Source organism: Phoxinus phoxinus (genome assembly GCF_949152265.1).
Source record: "Phoxinus phoxinus genome assembly, chromosome: 13".
In the NCBI taxonomy this organism is placed as follows: Eukaryota; Metazoa; Chordata; class Actinopteri; order Cypriniformes; family Leuciscidae; genus Phoxinus; species Phoxinus phoxinus.
In genome coordinates, this window is record NC_136888.1 from 23,215,029 (window position 1) to 23,239,088 (window position 24,060).

Sequence of the window (24,060 nt, forward strand, 5' to 3'; positions counted from 1 at the left end):
TGTGTTGTTTCAAAACAAATACTTTATATAAGTGAGGAATGGTTGCTGCAAGTACTAAAATGGAGATTGTTCATATTCTGGCAGTAGTGGTCTGATGTGACAGCAATTAACAAGAAAAATGAAAAAGTGATGAAGTTAGATGAATCAATCTAAACAAAATAAGTTGTTAGTGAATGTAAATGGTCTAAGCAAAAAAAAAAAAATTTTGACAATGCATACATGCAGCCTAAAATATCTGTATTAACAGAGACAGCTTTAAAGGGATGGTTCGGAGTAATTTCAACATAGGGTCCTTTGCACCATGACCTCGAGCCAAACACCCCACCAGAATCTTTATTTCCCTTGGTCGAACACTATTAAAGTTAGAGCTTATTTAGAGATATCAGCCAAATGGCTTAGTGCAGGCGCTAATGGATCCGAAGGTTGTATCTCGTAAATTACCCCACTAATAATGGCCGGAATGGTACCAAACTTCTACAGTAGTACAAATACAGTAGGTTCTGTACTCATAAAACGAGGCATTGGAAAGATTGTAAGTACATCAGGAGTTTATTTAAATAACATTCCCTGAAGGCTTATGCTACCGCTAACCCGGACGTCGAGGTCACTTCCGTGATTTAGGAAAAGCCCGTACAGAACCTATTTGTGTAAAAGGAGTACAGAACCTATTTGTACTACTGTAGAAATTTGGTACCATTCCGGGCATTATTAGTGGGGTAATTTACGAAATACAACCTTCGGATCCATTAGCGCCTGCACTAAGCCATTTGGCTGATATCTCTAAATAAGCTCTAACTTTAATAGTGTTCGACCAAGGGAAATAAAGATTCTGGTGGGGTGTTTGGCTTGAGGTCATGGTGCAAACGACCCTATGTTGAAATTACTCTGAACCATCCCTTTAATTGTTTTGGGCATATTTTTAATGTGTAATGAGAAAATGCTGTTGGAGTTCTTCTTGTTTTTCATTGTTCTCTGTCTCATGACGCCAAGAAGAAAGCAAGATCATAAAAGCTTTTTTGATTTACGTGTATGTGTATATGTTATCAGTGTATCTATAGTTTGGTTGATTTTAAAATGGATGCAGTTAAATGGAACATTTAATAGGGATGCAGTGATACCAATAAGTTGATGTTATGGAAGATAACCAGAGTGATGGCTCGTGGTACCACCACAGAGAGGCACAAAATCACTCTCCAGAACATTTTCATTCACGGTTCCTTGCTGGTGGAATGATCTTCCGACCTTCAGTCGGAATGCAGAATCCCTGACCACATTCAAAAGACAGTTGAAAACCCACTTCATCCGTGAGCACTTAACCTCTTAATTTTAATTCAATTTTAATTATTTCCCTTTATTCCAATGAATTAATTATACATTTCTAAATAATTCAATATAAATTATATATATTTATAAATATGCTCTGAAGCACAGGTTCCACATTCAAATGAAGCTTTTATTTAGGGTAATCCACAGTCGTAATCCATAAACAGGCACAGGCTCAAAAACAAGGGCAAACAATCCAAACCTAAAACAAGGTCCAAAAAACACAGGTAAACTGGGCAATCAAAAGAACAGGCAAAAGATCACTCAGAATTGCAGTTGTAACACAAATAAGACTTTGCAGCGAATGAGTGGAAACACAGGTCCTACAAAAAACGTTCCTACAATAGACACTAGAATCCGGGAAGGAGGTGGAGCTGAGGAGGAACAGGGGGAGGGATGGAGGGACAGGCTCATGTGGTGGAACAATGACTGGAGACTGAGGCAGATCAGGGAGCCAGGTGGAGCAATCAGAGCATGTGGCCAAGGTGGAGCAGACAGAGCAGTTAGTCAGGGTGGAGCTTACGGAACTGTAAACCATCTCAGTAAAGCTGGAGAAAACCAAGGAGCCGATGACCATCACAGCCGAACAGATGGGACTGAAGACCCCTACAGTGAAGCAGAAGAAACCACGGGAGATCTGACAGTGCTGAAGATCCCCACGGCAGAGCAGAAGACCACCACAGCAGAGTAGACAAAGATCCCCACAGCGAAGCAGAAAACCACCATAGCAGAGCAGACGGGACTGAAGATACCCACAGCAAAGCAGAAGACCACCACATCAGAGCAGACGGGACTGAAGATACCCACAGCAAAGCAGAAGACCACCACATCAGAGCATACGGGACTGAAGATCCGGCGGAATCAGGCGGAACTGGAACAAAGCACACAGAGGTTAAATATGGCCCCTTAAGCCATAACAGGACTGGCACAGAGTTCAGGGATGGCCTTTATGGCTGTGACGTGACAGGCTGAGAGTTCAGAGACAGCCCCCGTGGCCGTGACACGACAGGCAGAGAGCTTGAAGACAACAGGACAGGCTGGACATTCAGGGATGGTTTCCTTGGCCGTAATAGGACAGACAGTAAGTTCAGGAATGACGCCATGATCGTATCTTAGCAGACATAGTTCATGAGCAGATGTCACCGCCTCGGGCAAAACTATATCAGATGCAGTCATCTTGGGAGAAACTGACAAACCCCAGACACACAGAATGGCCATCGTCGTTACAAGGAGTGCAATCGATGGTGGGAGAACCACTGATACCCTCAGACTTGATACCAACGGATTCGGATGCCCTGGTTTTAAAGGCGATGTCTGGACCACTGAGATGCAGCTGCTCGCACCGACATCTGTGGTAGGTCCGCCAAACTGGAAGCCATTCTCAAACGTCAAGCAACTTCCTCAGTAGCTTCAGGTGCAGCGTCCATGACGTCTGAAGACTCTGGCATGATGGCCATGTCGTGCATGGTGGCTGGAGACTCTGGTGAGGTGGCCATATCGTGCATGGCGGCTGGAGGCTCTGGCGTAGTGGTTATGGTGGCTGGAGACTCTGGCATGGCAGCTATGACTGTTGAGGACTGTGGCATGACGGCTGGAGGTTCTGGCGTGTGTGGCGGTCATGGCGGTTGGAGACTCTGGCGTGGCGGCCATGCCGTGAAGAGGCTCTGGACTTGGGACCACAGGGACTTGGAAGTGCTAGAATCTATCGGAGCTTGATGCACAATGTCTTGAGCTTGATGCCGGAGCTTGATGCTCCTCCCCCACAGTGAAGGGAGAACTGCTTAACTGGAGGGCGTAGTCCAGGAACTTATCCAGGGATCCTCGAAGACCATCACGGATCATCGTTGAGTGTAATGGATAGTTGAGTCCATAGCCAAAGATATCAGTAAGAGCAAAGTCTGGTAGATCAGTGAAATTAGCAATGTCCAGAAAGTCCTTGTTGTGGTCCGCGAGCGAGTTCCTTGGCGAAGGCGGGCTAGGGTGATTGCTGGGTCCATACTGGCGAAGTCTTCTGTTACAAAACTGCTCTGAAGCACAGGCTGAAGATCCAAATGCAGCTTTTGTTTAGGGTAATCCACAGTCATAATCCATAAACAGGCACAGGCTCAAAAACAGGCAAACAATCAAAACATAAAACAAGGTCCAAGGTACACAGGCAAACAAGGTAATCCAAAGAACAGGCAAAAGATCAAAACCACAAAACCAGGAAAAAACGCTCAGAATTGCAGTTTTAACACAAACAAAACTTTGCAACAAATGAGCGGAAACCCAGTGAGTCATCGTTAGGGTGGTTTAGGGGTGAGGTCCGGTGAAGGGCATAATTTTCATTGAATGGTTTACAGTATAAACACACACCATTTTGAAAACACCCACAAATTTAGAAACACCCACCTTTGTTTCGCAGTGACCCCACACTCAGAAAGAGTGCCCTCTGGTGGTGATCATGGGCCCTCCAAATGGCATATATATATATATATATATATATATTTAAAAATTAAACTCAGAAAACTAAAATCAATTGTTTTAAATGTTACAAGTGAATTTGGGCGTCACAACAATAAAGTATTCAGTGTGAAATAATAAATATTGATTTTAAGATTTGTTAAAAATGACTTAAAATGATTTAAACTTATTTATGTTATTAAATTCTTAGTGCTTTTAAAGCTTAACTTTCAGGGAGTATTAGTTTATGGCAAATGTAAAAATAGGGGAAACGGGCAGGCACAATTAAGTACCTTTGCGGCCGATAAACACTGACCTTGAATCCTTTGTCTAATCAAATAAGTCACCTTTTTGATGAGTTCTGACTCATAGATAATTGCAGTCTGAACTATTGATTGGATTGGATGTTGAAATAGAATTACTTTTGTTGCAGCACGCAGACACCCCCCCCCCCCACACACACACACACACACACAAACACACACACACACACACACACACACACACACACACACACATACATTAAAGCGGGTTAACAGGACAAGGCTGGACTTGTCTTGAACATTACTGAATGAATATAAGCATGTCCATGTAATGTTCCTAGTGATGTCCCAAAGGCACTGAAGGAAATATCCTCTGTTTATGCTCTGGATGAGTACATCAGCAAAATCACCAAACAGCTCAGCTCGCCCTGTCTCACATTCTCTTGCATCTTACACACACACACACACACACACACACACACACACACACACACACACACACACACACACACACACACACACACACACACACACACACACACACACACACACACACACACACACACACACACACACACACACACCACACACACACACCACACACACACACACACACACACACACACACATCTTCATGCCATGAGTGTATCTCTCAGGAGTTTCAGTATCTACTCAAAGAAAACAAGTCTCAAAGAGGATTCTCACCAGCAGGACTGCAGTGCTGTTAGAAACATTGTATGCATGGAGGTGGGTGGCTGGGTATTGTGAGGTTGCTATAGTGCTACATAATTATTTTGGTCTCAAGTTTGTCTTTCCTGTCCAATATTGCTCGGTTCTACACCCAAAAATTTTCTCGAAAGGTGTAACAGAAAATTATCTCATCAAAGTTATTGAGATGACAAACCATGTTGCTCTTGTCTTTTTAATTACAGCTGTTTTACTGCCTAACAAAAGCCAAATCAACACCTTCTTAGAGCTGAGTGGCCGTTTATCAAGGCATCATTCGCAATGATCCACAAAAGAGAATGTGCTTGCAAGTTAATTATATATCCACCAAGGAACCATCCCAAATCATGTCAGCTTTAATCCAAGGTGTCAGATTTTCTTCAAAAAACCCAACTGGCACAGAACTGAATGGAAATCTCGAAGGTTTTCTAAATGTCTTTGTACAGTGAATCTTATTTAACTCACTAAATCTCACGAGGCGCAGATACAAGGCATCAACGCCCGACCGCATCAGATTATATCCGATTTCAATACCATGGAGTGTTTAACATTCATTTAATGTTAGGCAGTCACTGAGTCACTTACTCTATTTTTGCTCTTTCAAAGGAACCGAAGAACACTGAGAGATTAATGATAGCATCTAAAAGGACAATGGACATCAAGCCTAAACATGACAGGCAGTCCACAGGGTAATCGGACCATCTCTGAGAATATGAAGCCTCATTGATTTCCGTGTGATGTCTGGCTGCTTTATCCACTCATTCATTCCTCTTTCTATTCTCCCATGAGGCACTATTGTGTGGATCTCGCTGACAGAGCTGAAGTATAAGCCCAGTATAAGCTCAGAGTCCCTGCAGTCCACCGCCTTAAGGAACAGCAGCAGAGGTCCACAGGGGTTTGTGTTTACAGTTGTTTCTTGTTGTTTTTTGCTCCACATCACTAAGATAATCATCAGTGGTTTATTTCATTTTGACCTTTAAAGGGCATCTATGAATATGAGTTAAAACACAAGCAGGAAGGAGAAAGTCTGAATTCCTCAGCATACAAAGTGTCATGTATACTGCTGACGTGAAGAAAGAAAGTGAAAGTGAAGGACTAAAGCCAGGGTTATTTTAGTTTTGAATTTCTAATTTAGTTTATATGACAGCCGTGGGGAGCATATAAGAGCACACTTTCAATAGCTCTACCTAATACCTTCATGTGGTTTGCCGTGTCCTTGGGTAATCAACATGTCATCAGTTGTTTTATTGTCCTTTAGTGTGGTTCATAAAATGAAATTGAGTCAATCAATTCAAGTTCAATCAACTGTTGTTTACCGTAGATTAAACAGCGTTTTAGTCTTCAGCAAGGCAGAGAGCTAAATTAGAGATTCTCTGATATTAATTTGAACTTGAAAAATAAATGAATCTGAGTTGTCATCACAAACCTCGTTGCATTTCAAAATGTCCCCAAAACAAAAAAACAAACAGAACTGCCACATCTGTTTATCATCATTTAACTCACAGGCTTAAAATATACAAATATCTGCTGCAAGATGCCTTCTTTTCTTGTAAGATTGCCTTTCGGCTGACACCTTTGGCTTCTTAAACAATGGCTGGCATTTACATCGGGGAAACAAATAGAACCAGTTTATTTTACGAAAGCTTTTATAGATTTTACATTCATGGTAATGGTGCTAGTGGAACATGTTCACGTCTCAGATGAAATTGCCTCTGACCGATATACAGATGAATTGTGGCTCTGATGCCGTAGCTAAGTAAATACTTAGCAAAAAAAACGAAAATGGAAAAAAATGGGTGCAACTCTGACAGTTCATAACCAGTTGCCATGGTTATGCTTGTGGTAATCAGCTGCTTAAATGAAGGGCTCACAAAGCCTGAAATGTTACAGTGGCACGTTATACGAGGACAAAACAAGTACACTCGCTTAAACAAGTACACTCGCATAAACATATGCACGTATACGGAGAGAAATCTCATAGTTTATTTTACTAATCTGTCTTCGGCCTGGTTTGCTTTTATCAGGTTCTGCTTTTTCTAATAATAAGCCCCTTATGATCTGAATGTAAGTACACTGCTGCAGAATCTGATATGGGAGTAAGATGCCACTCACCAAGCTTTTATGCCAAGAACGAGAGCACAAGTGTGTTGTTGATTTGCAACACTTGTGAGGGACAATTTTCTGAAAATTCCCTCACAAATATAATTTAACCTCTTCTTGCGAGTATGGTACCTGGTAGTAAAAAGTTTTATTAATTAACAGAATAACGTATTTTTTTGCTTCCTTTTATATCAAAGGTTTACAATTAGGGCAAGGATATCATGCATTCTGATGTGCGTGTATTTATTAAAACATTTTTAAAGAGTGACAGTCCTGACTAACTTGTCCTAGGCAAGAAAAGACATGACCAACGGAGAAAAAAACAACAACTTTTTTTCTTAGTTATTAAAGATTTGTTGGTATAGTTTCTGTTTAATGTGCATCTTTGTTCAAATCTTAGACTAATAAATATAATAAAACATGTAAAATTTCAACTGAACAGTAATCATCATTTTGTTGTATGTAAAAACGAGAGCAGCTGTGACAATTTAAAAAACTCTTTTTGTGTTACCCTTGAAAATAAAATCATATTTGAGCATTTCGAAAACAACGATGGGACAATAATCTTTCCTCTTCAGCAATCTGTCTCTCATGTGATATTGCATTAGGAAACGACAACCATCCAACGATCCAATCAATTCCCGATGGCCAAAATCAAGTACCACCCTATTTTATCCCGTTCAAGAAGCCGTTTCATTTAGATATGTCACAAAAAACAAAGAAAAGACAATCACAATTTCTGTGTTTTGCAGAATTATACTTGGCCATGGCCATGTTGCCTCTATCTCCAAACATCAACATAAACGGATCAGATTTCTGCTCAGTTTTCTAATAATAAGCCTTGCATGATCTGAGCATAAGTACATTTCTGCAGAATCTGATAAGGTCAGAAAGTCGTCACTCACAGAGCTTTTGTGCCAAGAATGGGAGCACAAGCGTGTACTTGATTTGCAACCCTTGTTAGGGCCAATTTCCTGAAAATATTGTGCGTACGTACTACATTAAAAAGTATTTTTTCAGATAGTTTAGGGAAAGGAGTCGGGTCTGAAGCAATTACGCCTATAAGCCTATACGTTTTGTCAGGTGTGTGTGCTGAAGTTTTAAAGGACGCACTGTCACTCTCCCCATGGAGTCTTTAAACAGATTCAAGCTGTCACCCCAGATAATCACTGCTGACTACAGGTCCTTAGACAAGCTGGTGAACAGACTCTGCCTGTCAAAACACCCAGTGATACACACAAATATACGCTTATTGTATACAGGCATAGCAACCTCTTTGAGAAGCCTCTGTCAACCAATACTGTGTCCATGAAATATTTGTCAATTCAAACCACTTTGCAGCTCCTAATGTAGAGCTAATTCTGTCAGGAGGGTCTTTTTAAGGTGAAGCGCTCAAATTACAACTCTGAATGAAATGGAAATGATGGTGGGCTTGTGAAAGCTTCTAGGGCAGCTCTTATGATGGATACAGCGCTGATGACAGAAGCGGCCGGAGAGTTATCTGGAGAATACTAATGACAAGGGCCTGTGGCGGCAGACATCTCAACAGGGCTCATTTTCACGGGGAATAAGAGGAAGGTTACAGATTACTGTTTGTTTGGTGAATGGAGATGGGCAGTGTAATCTGTAAAGGAAGGAAGACATGTCAGGTTCACTGATCTATTCATGTTTTTATCCTAATGTAATAGCCTGTAAAGTTACAGAACAATTCCAAATTCGATCGTATCGGTTTTTGGGATCATATATGGAAGCCAACTGCCTATTCGGTCAAATTAAGAAAGTTATTTCCCATCAGGTTATAAAGCAATCTGGGCAGAATCTCCCAAAAGCTTCAGCTTCATTAGACATTATCAGATTTCTCTGGAGAAAAGAGCATATAGAACTGATTCCAGCCGGCCATTAAATAGTCATTGTCAGAAATCAATGTGGAAAATCAGTACATTGTGATATGGAAGAGACATTGTCCAGTAAATAAGGCCTGATGAAACATTCAATCTGGCTATAATTCATAAGTGAAATTTCTTGCAAAGGGTATAATTGAACTTACCATTCAATTGTACCATTCATATTGAAAGCCCACAGCATTTAAATTCAAATACTGGCCTGTGATTTGAATTTAAATGTGCTGAAGCTAATGAACCTTGTGCGGGACTCGAGGGAAAGACACTTCATTGTGCATTTTGGGACATGGAATCAGTGACCAAACTTCAAGACTTGTGGACATTTGATTGGCAGTTTTCAGGTTTATGTGCTTCAATTAATTCACTCAATAGTTCCTTTAGTTTTTGCACTCATGGGACCTACTCTTCTGGTGTGCTAACTTTGATTAACTTTATGTGATTTGAAATTAATTAAAATCTGTGATAAAGAAATCTAAGCTAAATTACTCCCTTATAATCACATCAAGTCACCAAAGAACGTGTCACATCAAACTCTTTGAATTTGTGTAACTCCATTTGTTCTCATTAAATTGCAGTTTGCTGTCTGGTCTTTCTCCAAGAGTTTCATATAATATTCTCAGTGATTTTTACAGCGTTTTAGTGCGCCTTGCACATCCAGAATCTCGTTCCAGCTTTCTACTCTGCAGGAATCTTTCCAGCTAGCTTTCTGGCTTTAATTCACGTCCAAGTTCCAAATATTTAATATCTTATAAACAATATAATTGATTTGAACACCTAAACTATAACCACAGTCACACATTTTAGGTTTATAAAGGTTTAGTCTTTATACACAATAATGTTCAAAAAGTGTTTTTAAAGAAATTAAATCTTTCCAACCTGGATGCATAAAACTCATCAAAAATCACAGTAAATACATTTTACAAAATATTTAGATTTCAAATAAATGGTGTTCTTTTAAACTTTCTATTTATAAACAATGTATAACAAAAATATGAATATTAAAATATTTTCAACACTGATAATAATAATAATAAATATATCAGTATATTTTAGAATGATTTAGAGGATCATGTGGCACTGAAGACTGGAGCAAAGGCTGCTGAAAATAATAAGTAAATAATAAATAAATTATTTTTAAAAACATTAAAACAGAAAAAAGTTATTTAAAACTGCAAATACTGCACCATTTTTTATCAAATAGATGGATTCTTTGTGAGCATAAGAGACTTCTGTCAAAAACATTAAAAAATATAATTTTTTATATAATTTTTTTAAATGAGTACATTTGATTTAAAGATTTTAAAGCTGTCTATATGCTATAGTGTACTTATAATGTATTTTTTATATATATTTTGAGAGAGCTATCCATCTTTCCTTTTGCAGTGGAAGATAATATTAAATAATGCACTGGTGGATTTGTCAGCCATGTTGAATTTATGTTGCCATAAATAAAACGACTATAAAAAGGACAGTCGTATAGAATTATGGTTAAGGGTCAAAGGTCACCACACACGGTGAATGGATGTAACACACACTGAGTGGTTAAAATGATTTATCCAATGTATTGGACACCAACATCAGTGGCTTAAAATGTACAATCTCGCTCAAAAATATTTCTGATTCATCCTACACGACGTATTCAGATTGTCCAGTCAATCCTTTCTATAGATGAAACCGCCCCCTCATGCTAATACTTCTGACTAACAATAGCAAGCAAAGTAGTACATGGATGTAATATTATACAACATCTCTAAAGTTCTGTGACTCTCTTATTCCTTATCGCCCCTCTCTCTTTGGCCTTAGAGGGGCTGAGTGTCATTGTGTGAGAGCAACACATGATAAATGTGGTATTTAGACTCAGTGAGGCAGAATTAGGAATGCTAGCAGCCTCAGGAATACACAGCATACAAAGAGGATGGAATAGTTTTAACAGTGATATTTGATCACACTGTCAGAGAGGGATTAATGAGGTTTGATCTCAAACTTGAGGCATTGGTAGACTGTGTGTGTGTGTGTGTGTGTGTGTGTGTGAGGTGGCTACGTAAGTGTGTCTTTAATCCTCTTCAGAATCAAGAATCTGCCCCATGGTGGTTTTCCTTCCACATGTCTGATGATATTTATACAGTGTGTTCACTCTTTTATTTATTTCTATTTTTCCTCATTTCCTCTGTTCTTCCTTCTTTATTTTCTATGCTCTACCTCTCTCTTACACACACACACACACACACACACACACACACACACACACACACACACACCTCTGTACTGTCAATGATGGAGTCATCTTCAGTTCTGCTGACAGGAAGTCTGATGAAGAGGATCAGGGTGCTGTCCACCACCTCAGGGTTGTCAACTCCAATCCTGTATCTCAAACACACATACAGATGTGCGCACACACACAAGTACGGGTTGATTCGAATTTATACAAACAAACTCACACTCTTGGAATTAATCCCAATGAGACCGTCAAAAAACTAAAGAGCGTAAAAGGTTTCTTTTTACAACATGTTTTGCATCATTGAGCAATGTAGCCAATCACTAACCTATCTGTTGATTTCTTCAACACAATGGCCAATCAGAGGCGTTTAAATTGGCACTGAACAAACACACTGTTGTTTTGAGCTGTGTGTGGATTCTGAGTTCTACACGATTGTAAATCCTCTGGTTATAAAAAAGTGTAGACATTATGTACATAAGACATTCATTGTGCAGACAGCTTCATTTATTATAACAGAACATTCCAAGGTCGCGATGAACTAAGAGTGATTATAAAGGGGGAGCTCTTTCTGTCATGCCAAATCCCACATATAGTATGCTTGCTTTTTCTGTTAAAATTAACAGTGGTTTGTAAACATACATTCTTTAATAACAAATCATTTATCGGGAGCGTTTATGCTGGGATAAGTTGGTCTGCGACACATAAATTGTAACTTACCAATCAAACTAAAACACACATTCTTTCCGTGAGTGTTGCTAAGTCGCTCTCTCGCTGATATACCTGATGAGAGCTAATTGGAGTTAATTACTTAAATTGCCATTTATAATTGTGCAAATAAACAGAAATCACAAGCTTTTTTGACAGGTTGTTATGTTGTGGCTAATGCTAAATATAACGGTAGAATTGTGTGTATATACGACCTGAAGTGAGATCACCGAATCGAACAGGTTCCCCAATCTCATTAGTTTTTTTGATTAGATAAAATGATTGGAGAATATCTTGTGTTTTTCCGTGGGTGCTTGGCCATTTCCGTTGGTGCTTGAACCCCCACGACCGGCGCCAGTGCTAGAGTTTTCTAGCTCCACAGAAACACACCGATGGATTAACGAGTCAGTGAGTTGAGCTTGAAAACTAATGTGTCTGATTCGTGAATTAATTAATTCTGGGACTGAACTGCATAAATGATTCACTGAAAAGAACACTTCATGAACATATGACACATTTTGTGTTCTTGTTGACCATCCAGTGTCCGTTAATTGTAATTGCAAAGTTTCACACTGTAAAAAACAAAACAAAACTTTGAATGTAATAATTTAATAATTTTGTGAAAAATGTTGGAAACTTAAATGAATGGCATCAAAAATGTTATTGCAACATATTAAAAAATGATACAGTGCATGGAAGACAAAAAGTCATTCAAGTTTAAGGAATGAGGGTGAGTAAATGATGCAGGATTTTCCTTTCTGGGTAAACTATAATAGATCAACACCATACTGTATACTATACAATGTGTTCTTGACTGCGACAGATAGTCTATGTTTCCAGGTCATTTATACAGAACACATAATTAGAACCTATTGATGAACAAGTGCCTAAAATCAGCACATGCTAATTAAAACAATTTTAGTGTACTGGTGGGAAATGAGACAGCTTGCGGTAATTACTGTCACATGTAAATTTCTCAATGTTCATGGCTAAGAGAGAAGGTTTCCTCATCTGACATGATATTGATTTGCATACTTGAACAATCCATTATAAAAATGCATTATTCATAAGGTGGAACGCTGAATGCATTTCATTTCGTAAGAACATTATGTGAAACCCACTTGACTGGGACTTTGTGATGTTCTACAGTGTATGCGACTATTGATAGTCCTTTTGGAATAATTATTGCAGGGAAATAAATAGCCTATGTTATACAATTATTATCATTGGGGTTATTACCATATTACTCAACAGAGCTTCTCGATGAAAGCAAAGTACCTCTAAATGACCTTCCCGTGCCTGATCTTCTTCTGAAAGCACAAAATCACAACGACGTTTTTGGCTCAGCTGGCTGACTTTGACGGCAGTCTTGACGCACCTGAACGCTTCAATCCTTCCCACACATGGACACACCTGTTCGCTAATCCATTAGACGCAGCGGGGCTGTGGGCATGCTGTGTAGGTTTAGTAAACAAAGAGCTGAGAAGGGCAAGAAACTTGAGTTATCCATATGAAGAGTTCCACCGAACCCTCATTTGCATCTGTTTCTGTGCTATCATCGTGACAAGATGTTAAATAGATGTTAACCTTTTAAAATGTATTTTTGTTTATTGAAATTTAGCTTAAAGAAAATAAAATATAAATATTAGATGAAAAACTTAAACTTAAAAGAAAATTAGAAATGTTGCCTTGCCAGCTTACTGAAATGGTCATGGTCACACTCACATTAGCAAAATTTTGCAGGCAAAAATCTTCATTGTCCATTGGTGTTAGTGTAGTGATGTATAAAGCATATAGCTCACTCAGTCACTTTCAAACCAAGCAGCTTTCTGTTGCTCAACACAGCAAATTCTGTGATAAACATGAGCACAAGCAAAATATGCGCTGGTAACTTTCCTTTTGGATTCATATTGAAATTAATGTATTTCACCAGCGAAATTTTGCAGAGCAACGATAATGTAACCTTGAGTTGAAATTCATTTCAGAAGTAATAAAACTAAGATAATAATAATAATAAATAAAAGCTAAATAGATCTAACTATTGAAAAAAAGCTAAATGATCAAACTACATTTCATAACTGTCAAGTTTATAATATCTATTGCCAATAGATTAAGATGGATTTTTAAAATAAAAAAATAAAAAAAGATTAGCCAAGAATAGAAAATATTAAAAGCAGGTATGTCAGAATCAGAATCCGTAGTTTGTGCATTAAAAAAATGTCCATCAAAACTAACAAGTTGAAGGATATTCACTAACCCGACAAAGCATTGGATTGCTTGTTTATTGTCTTTAGAATGCAGTTACTTATTTCACTCAGTGCCCTGATCATTCAGATTCAATTTCAGTAAGTGAAGAGCAAATTTATGCATGTTATCGTCTCTAACATGTTGAGGCCACTCAGGCTGTTATTTTCTCCCTTTTCTTGGAAAGCAATAATGCATTCAAAACATATGGTAGTGTAAGTTTTCCAGGAACTTGCTGGACCACTGCTTCTCGTAAATACTACCGTCTGTATTGTGCATGTTATTTTTTTAACAGATATCGATGTTGTGATATACAAATGATGTGGATTTGAAAACAGATGGATCGTAAGGTAATAATTATTTATATCTTAGCCAGTAGTTTTCAGTGAAGAGATTGATGCCCATGATTGCGTTATGTCAATGTTTTTAGTTGTAATATTCCAACCGACAGCCAGCCTAAGTTTTGAATGTTTGATTTTTGGGTAATTGTTAAACGTGCCGGAGACATGCTTTTTGCATAGACCATTATAGCCTACATATTTTAAGGAATGAAGTAGAATTTCGTGGCTTAAAGGTGCTGTATGTAACATTTTTACTCGACTAAAGCATACAAATACCATAATATGTGTGCAGGTATTTAGGAAACATTCTAAGTTTACATACAAATTTATCTGAAAAACACTTCTACAGCCAATTATTTTACTTATTATTTTACACGTTCCGTGTTGTCAGTCAGTTTTTGTTGTGGTCTGTGTGATCTCGCCCACAGCCAGTTCACCCAATAGTATTTCGACAACCCGGGATGCCAGTTGGCAAGAAACACAGCGTATTGCAGGCTTGGAAACGAGCAAACAAACTGGGTCAGAGATTGGAGATTCCACACAACCTAAAAAGCCTCGATATCCATCTAAAAATGGGAAAAAAAGAGAGCATAATAAAGCGTGGATAAATCAACTCATTAACTTACGAGTCAGTAAGTCTCCTCGGCTTTCGTTGTCAATTGGGCTCGTTCCAACATGTTGCGTGTCCTCAAATTGGCAACTGGTGTGAACGTCGAGTCTGAGGAGGAGGGGGCGGGCAAAACAACGGTCTCTGATATTTTTAATTTGGACTCCAGTACAAATTTCGACCACTAGTCATTCTTACAGACATTGACATATTTGGCGTGTTAAATGTTACTGTGTCAAGAAGGATGGGGCCGAAACCTGTGCACTCTAAAAAAAAATGCTGGGTTGTTTTAACCCAAATCTGGGTCAAATGTGGACGAACCCAACCGTTGGGTTAACATTTTTAATTAAAACATTTTTTTAGTGTTTGAGTCCCACGGAGGAGCTACGGAAGGATAAAAGGATGAGTGATGACAGTGACAAGAGAGGACCTGGGGCCTTTACCATGATGGTAGTTGAATAAACTCAGGGTCACATGATTAGTTTAAAGCTGACAAAACCAAACCAATTAAATCAGGCTTGGTTGGTACCATTACGCTGATCATCAACTTTCTGGGCCCTATTTTAACGATCTGAAACGCAAGTGTCAAAGTGCAAAGCGCAAGTAACTTTGTGGGCGGATCCTGGCGCTGTTGCTATTTTCCCAGCGGGATAAATGACTCTTGCGCCCGACGCAAATCTAAAAGGGGTTGGTCTGAAGTAGCTTCATTATTCATAGGTGTGGTTTGGGCGTAACGTGAAATAAACCAATCAGAGCGTCCTCTCACATTCCCTTTAAGAGCAGGCGTGCTTGTTCCATGGCGGATTGCTATTATAACGGCGGATTTGCCAGCGCACGCCAGGAGCGGTTCACAGCCGAGGAAACCGACGTTCTCGTCAGGGCCGTAAAACACAGAGAAGTGACATTGGGGATGATGGGAGAAACCCACCCAAATTAGGTTCGGTTAAATAGGCGTATAATTTGGGTAGTATGTGTAGCCTAATCTAGATTTTTTTTTTTTTAAATCTATTCTAGATAGATCTTTTTAACATCTTCACGGACACAACAATGATTTCCCTCGTGTGTTAATATTTTTCCTTGTAATAATGTATGATTTGCAAAAATGAAAACTGCTGCATCTGTTTATAGCCTAGGCTATTAGAGAATCAAAGTGGATGCGCGTTAACATTATGGCCAAGCACGCGCCCTTAAAATACCATATCACTAACACGCAACGCGCCACTGTCTTTAGACTGTTTTTTTCCTGGTCAATGGCGCAATTGCTTTCTAAAACTGGAAAATACCACCATGGAAGTTTTGCGCAGGAACACGCCTTCTCTTTGCGCTGAACCGCCCCCGCGAGCGCAAGTTCATTTCCTAATTTACCGACGTGCGTCTGTGGAGGGAAAAGTCCGCTGTGCGCGGGTGCAAAATAGGAATGATACATGCGTCGGTGTTCAAAGTCAATTGCGCTGGGTGCAAGATAGGGCCCTCTATGTCAACTCAGGCTTTGATCCTGAGTTCATGGAGTGCATGCACATGAAAGTGTGACATCAGTAGCGAGCAGCCGATCACATGCCTTGCAATTCATCAGCAAAAAAAAGTTCTATCCTGCTGAAGATTACGAGATTGAAGAATATACATAAATGCATTTACATACAAGAAGAAAATATCTTATATCAGTGAAAAGTTGTGAAGTTACCGTAGTTTATATAGTTGATAATATATATATAGGTATATGATTCCAAATGTTACATATTATCTCTATATATTTGTTAATTTAAACTAAATGTTTAATAATAATTGTTAAACTAAAATTGCTCATGTGTAATGGATTATGGGTATAATAATTATATAAATAATAAATAATATAAAATAATTATAATGAATAATCATTGCTAAAATCCAGACAATTTTGTATTTAAAGGGCACCTATTATGACATTTAAAATGTTCCTAATGTTGTTTTGGGAGTCCCCAACAACAGTTTTACATGCATGCAATGACAAAAAAACACTTTTGTTGTCGCATAATATGCATTTATTTTTACCTGATTTGCTCACCGACTCCCAAATGATTCGTTCAACGACTCATTTTTCCAAACCCCTCCTTTGCGCGACGCTAATCTGCGTTGATTGGTCAGACGACCCAGCAGTGTTTACAGAGATAATACTTATTGTTTAACACGGAGTACAATGATGCTTTTATCAATTAAATCGTGTTATAATAATGATTATAGTCCACTGCTTTGTAGTTTGTAGTAAAAAACTAAAAATAAGATAAAGAATTTAATGTTATGTTAGCGAGCATAGCCCAGAGTTCATATTGTAAAAGCACAATCAGTCTTTGTTTGCATTAGCCCGATGCATAAACATAACGCTTTTACAAAAAAAAAAATGCAGTTACGTTACTACGAGGTATTACTCTATTCTTTAAGACATCTCCGAAAACAACGACAAACACTTCACATATCTCAATACAATTGTCATTGAAGACCTAGAAGCTAAACGGTGCTTACTCAACAAACAAAATAATTATTAAGCATGCTACATAAAACATAAAAGCAACAATTATTAATAACACTTACAGGTTGTGATACGGAGGAGGAAGCTGATGCAAATACACTTGGAACTGAACATTCCTTCAATATCAGCGGGCTCGCGAATCCAAGTTTGAGTGCATTTAAAGCAATCGTCTTCAAAATGGCGCGAACAAAGCACAAGGCTTGGACTATACTTCTGTGGTATAGTTGTATATATTAATTGTAGCCACTTAGTCTTCAAATGCTCCTCCTTGGGCAGATGAAAAAAGTTGGCTTTTGAGCCGCACTTCAGAACACAGCGTCTCGTCGCCATGATGTTTTCCCTGGCCTTGGTGCGCAATAAGTGGGCGTATCGTATTCAAATAACTTGACAAGTTGACGTCATCTAGTCAGAGAAAAAGCTTCGGTCTTCTAACGATTCATAAATATGACTCAGAGTCGACTCTTACTTTTGAAAGACAATAACTTTATATACGGTGCACTTTCATATTTCAAACTTTGCAGGATGTTTTTGTTCACTTAGATCTATGGTACATACTACATGAAAGGTAGAAACTACATTCATACTACATGAAACTACATTTCAAAATTCCATAATAGGTGCCCTTTAAGAACTTTTTACTACGTAATGACCTTTAATTTAGAGCAAGAGAAACTGGGGGAGCGACTTTATTTCATCAGGCATGTTTCACTTTTGCTCACAGCTGGTTGATCCAATTTCGTTTTGAGATTTCTTACACATGGTGCCTAAAACCCAGGGTTGGTACACAGTAAGGGGTACTTAGAGGATTTTGACTTAAATAAATGATACTAGAGTTTTTCTGAAATGCTAAAACACTAAACCCCATTCTCTGAACCAAATTCTTAATAGCCTAAAACAATTGGTCGAATAAATCACTATTTCTGTTAAACATTAAACAAGTTAATGTACAGTAGTTAAAACACTGTCTGCAAATCTCATGCACTCTTTTTTCAAAACTCAAAACACATTTTCACTCACTAAAACACATTTCGCACTGTGATACACTTAAGTTTCAAACCGCTAAACACAAAACTCAATCTAACTGTACATAATACAAGTCAGTTTAGAGTCCCAAAATTGACTCAAAATGTTCTGAATGTTGATACCAACAATGGATGGAAACAATATAAGAGGGAGAGGAGGAAAAGTATATGTGTAAGAGGTGGTGAACAAGGAGAAGGAGGACGAGAAAGAGCAAGGTGTGGAGAATGTTGCCAAGGCTGGATCTGGCTTTAGGGGTTTTCTCTTTGTCTGCAGAGACAACATTGTCTGTGATGTGGAGAAACTCCTCCGGCCGGACCCGACATGAAGACGTGATACTGAAGCAGAATCAATCTCTCTCACTGACCTTGATTCTGCAGTTGCACAACTCTTCTGAGTGACTGTAACATGCATTACAGTATTTTACTGTAACCTTTTTGGCTTTTGCAGTTGGGTCACTGTATTTTCACAGTATGCAAGTGCAAGTATACAGACATTCAATACTATACAATATCCAGTACAATACTATACTTGCAGTGCATACAGTATACAATTTATTCACCTTTCTACTTGTCATTACTATACTTTTTTACCCAATTGCAAAATTTGTTTACTTTGTTACAATATACTTTTTTTCTGTAACTGCATGTTTTGGATTCTGTGTTCACTGTGTTTTGATGTAGTGTCAAATGAATGATCTGTAGTGTCTAAAATATTGTCTCGCTGTGTGTATGATCTGAAAGCATTGTTTGATTTTAAGCATAAAATGGTTTTGAGGCAATTGTCTGATTTTGCCAGAAGAGTCAGAGGTGGTTTGAAAATTTGGTTTTGTGTTTAAGGTTTTGAGAAAGTGAGTGATGGTTTCAAGAAATGTGTTTTAGCAATTCAGAAAAACTGCAATTGTCATGGCTTCTAGGTATGTTCCCATTTGTTTCCATGGTTACTCATTTGTTAATTTACTAACCGCACCTGTTCCTTGTTTTCTCCTTTCACTGAGTCTGTGTATTTACAGTATAGCCCTCATTTTCAGTTGCTTCTTTGTCCGTTCTCGTCTATGTTATGTTGGTTGTGTTACTCTTTTATGAGTACTGTGAATTTCGGTCACACTTCTTTTGTCACATACTATTTTTCGCCTACTATATAATAGATAAGTAAAAAGAGTCTCTAAAAACCCTGAGTTATTTTACAGTAATATATAACAAAATACGATTTGCAAACGCACAACCAAATTTCTGAAACTTTCTGTACAACTTGACTGCTGCATTTGCAAATCCTCAAAGTTATGTAAAGTTATGCTTCTTGAAAACTCACATCTGCAATCCACACACACAATGATTTGCAAATACAAATGCATCGATCAATTTGTGCACGTAGAAACAATCAGAAATGTGCAAATATAGTTGTACATTTATGAATTGAATCTTATTTTTTTTATGGAAATTTGATGTGCATGATCAATTTGTATTTTGTGAATAATAATTAGGTTATATAAAAGTAAAAAAAAAAATTGTGTATATGAAATAGTTTTTGCATTTGTGAATCAGATTTTGTAAATTAATTAATTTTGAGACTATGGAACACTTGGTGCAGGGAAGGGAAACAAACTACCGTCCTCATTATATGGAGTCTAAGGGTGCTTTCACACCTGCCTCGTTTATTTCGGTTGAATCGCACTAGAGTTCATTGTCCCCCTTGGTGCGGTTCGTTTGGGCAGGTGTGAATGCAGCAATCGGGATACAATCAGCCCACGCAGTCATCTCTCCATAGTAAAAAATCGTTGTTGTCTGCTGGATTTTCCTCCTCTTTGTTTACTTCCGGGAATTCTTTTGGAATTTCCCACATGTTAATTCTGACCAATTAAAGTGCAGTTATGGAAATACGTTCAAGACACCTGGCCAACGAGAAATGTAGATGTGGTCACGTGACTGCATTTCGGTTCGTTTCATCAACTCATCAAATGATTTGGACCAGAGCAATCAATGTGGTGTGAAAAGGAACCAAAACGCCTGAAAAATGCTACAAAGTACCATTTTTCGCCATTGGTCCGGACCAAATGAACCGAACTACAGATGTGAAAGCACCCTAATTCTTTTCTCGGTAGCCGAAAGTGTGGATATGTTCCATCTTTATGTGCCAGACTGAAAAAAACTGTTGAGAAAACGAGGGCTGATTTGCTGTTGAAGCTGTAAAAATGTGTTTTAGTGCTGTCCGAGGAGGCCTTCATGATCTCATACAGAATTTATGTCCACAGAGTCTGAACTTCAGAATACCTGATATTTAGCAAGAAAGGAGACTTTCTGAATGTCTCACAGTCATAAGTCCCATGGGTGAGTCATAGGCCACAATCTTCTGTGCCTCACACCAAATTCTGATATCTCCTTAAACTTTACCGTACTATATTTAAACTTTTGGGAATTTATTTAATACTGCAACTATAAATCTAAACGCAGAGCTCCAAGTAATGCTACTTGTGCTGATAGTCAGAAAAGCTTTTTCTTGGCCCGCATGCCAAACTACACTGAATGAAGAATCTCCTTGTAAAGCGTGTGTGTGTGTGTGTGTGTGTGTGTGTGTGTGTGTGTGTGTGTGTGTGTGAGCTGTGCCAGCAAAAATCGATTATGGCGTGTCAGACTGTCAGTTAACTGACTAAGACTGTGAGGAGCTTCAAGCCATCTGCTTCATCTGTTTTTCACACAACGTCTTCCACCGTTAATTTATTTCCGCAAATTCAGTGACTTTTGCAGCACTTTGCATAACTGATTCCATGACATGACTGACACCTTCACACAAATGACTGTGTACCAGCGTCTCAAAAGCTGCTTTCTGTACAATCTCGATTCTAATAAGCTAAATGTTGCATAATAATTCTGGATGTAAGCAGACATTGTCAAACTACCAAAAAAATGCTTCTCTAAGCGTCTCCGGCACTGACATACACTGGGATTTAGCAAGGTTAACGAGTAATTTATTCCGTGGGCAGAGCAATTAACATTTAACGCCATTACCATGCCTAGATATACGAACCCAACGTTTCGCTGGTCTGTTTGACATGAGACACTAATTATACTCTAATAATTAATTTGTATTAGCATGTGCCTTTTCTACTGTAGTCCTGCAGTGTGTAGACAATATATGTCATTCTGACAAGTGTCCTCTTTAATAAAGAAAACCAAAGCTAACCTCGATTTGATGGCTTGTTGATTATCCAGTGGTTTATATCCAAGTGTATTGGATATGGTAGTACATTAATTGCATCTCTCCCTAGAGTCTATTGATTAGTCTATTGATTTTTTATTTTTTTGTATAAGGGTGTGCTGTCCCAAGCAATATGTTGACATACTGTACTTGTACTGTACAGGGCAGAAAGGAACGATTTTTCAGCTGTTAGATCTGTAAACTTTGTCCTACAATATCTGTAACAGGGTCTTATAAGTGGGAATCATTGGGAACACTGAGCAGTGACAAAAAGAGAGGTGAGAAGGTTAATCTAAGGATTTTTTTTTCAATGTTCAATAAAATGAAGGTGTGAATTATTGAACCTTCATCCCTCTCTTACATGCACCAAGGAATGACTATTTAATGATTTCATTTTGTTCTATTCCTCACAGAAAGCAATCGACTGACTGTGGAAGACTTACGATACCGTTACAGAGCTGTTTCGTATGAAGTAATATGAATTTTTATGGTTGAGGGGGTCTTTAAATGTGCATATACTGGAAAGCAATTCAAAATATTAATATTAATTTCTATTGGAATAGTTTAAATTAAAGTTGTTAGTGTGAAGAAAATAAAATTAAAATTGTTTTATACAAACCCACAGCAGGAATAACTGATGCATCTCTGAGCAACACTGTATGTGTTTAGTTCCTGGATAAATCAGTGTGTTTGAATGAACCAGACTGAATGATTCAGTGACTCACTTACTCAATCTATCTTTATGAGTGTGTCAATGAATCGTTCAGTCTGATTGTATAGTATATATTGTACTGGAAATAACTGTATAGTGTAGAATATAAGAGTACATAGAGATTTTGTACATACATACTGAGATACTTTATCGCAAAAATACTGCATTTTTAATTAAAAAAAATTTAAGATAAAGACATGTTTCCTGAAGTTAAAGTTATAAAATCTTCTATAGGAATAAAAGCAATTCATGTTTCTTATGCCAGTGAAACAGCCTCCCTTTAAAGCGCCGTTTGATCCATGAGAATATAGAGCTCAGTTTAATAATGAATATAGTAATATGAAGTGATCTTTATATCTAAATACCAGAGGCCTTCTTTTACACTCAGCCAGCATTGAAAATACCATGAGCAAGAAAAAAAGACAAGAGAAAAGAGAAAGTACATGAATCCTTATTAGATGATGAAGAAACTTTTCTGAAGGTTGAAAATGAAAGAGAGAGAGGGAGAGAGAAAGAAGGAGGGAGACATAATGACATTGGACTCCTTTGCAGCCATTAACAGCACGCTGGGCATGGTTAAGTAAATCACAGCTTCATTGTGAAAGTGAAGGTGTGCTGGGCTACTCCACAGCAACACTTCATCAAGTACCACGGCCATTTCCTCATCAAACTCTTCTCTGTGAATGTGAGAAGAAAAAAAAAAATCTAATTACCAGCGTGTGCATGTGTGTTTGTGTCCATAAAATATGGCGAGTAACTCTCCAAGGGCAAGGTTCATTATCTTGCATCCTATATAAACATCTATACATTTACTGTACTATATTTCAGTTCAACTGACTGTCTGACCGTAATATATCCTCTGCAAATAGCTTTCCTCTTGTCCTCTTGTAATAGCTTTGCAGTAGAGCGATGACACTGCTCATGAAGTTCAATGATGTGGTGAATCTGAAATTCATCATGAAAACCAGCTTTTAACCAGCCTGAATAAATACCTCCCAAAAATTGCATTTAATTACGCAACACTTCATTTTTGATAATGTTTGTTAATTAAATAGGTAGAATGACGCTGTTTGTTTTTACGGAGAGTGAATGCATTAGTGAAATGGGAAACACTTTGATGTTTATGCATAAACATTTCCCATATTTTCCATATAAATTCCAATGTTACAAACAGAGGTGCCCCCCAATCCCACCTCCATAAAGATTACTTCATTCAGCTTCATCGAAATTTTAAACAAAATTGAAACGAGTAAATCTTAAAAACTGATTGATTTGTTTTGTTTTTTGTAAAGCTTAAATTGCATAATATAAACTGTTTCAGTTCTAAACTTAGTCAACTTTAGATATCAGACAGTCAGCTTTTATATCACATAGGCAGACAAAAAGACAGACAGACACACACATTCTTCATGCTGTGTGCACTTAAGACCGGAAATATCTGATCCGATTCACATTTCAGTTCACTGCAGCCCTTTTAGGGGTTTGTGTTCAGAAGAGCAGAGGCGTTCAGCTACATCATTGTTCTTACTCGGAGAAAGATCTAAATCCTTTGTGCCTAACAGTAACACACTCCTCTGCTTACGCTCAGACAGATGGTTTCTCTGTACTGTAGACAAGCTGCCGTTATAGCAGGAAATTGCATTTGGGTGATTACAAGAATCATCTGTGTAATATTAGAACAGGTATTTGATGTATGCCATTGTTTGACATGATAGTGCGCTGTTTAGCTAGAAAGCTGGTGTGAGAGATTGAGTGGTTGA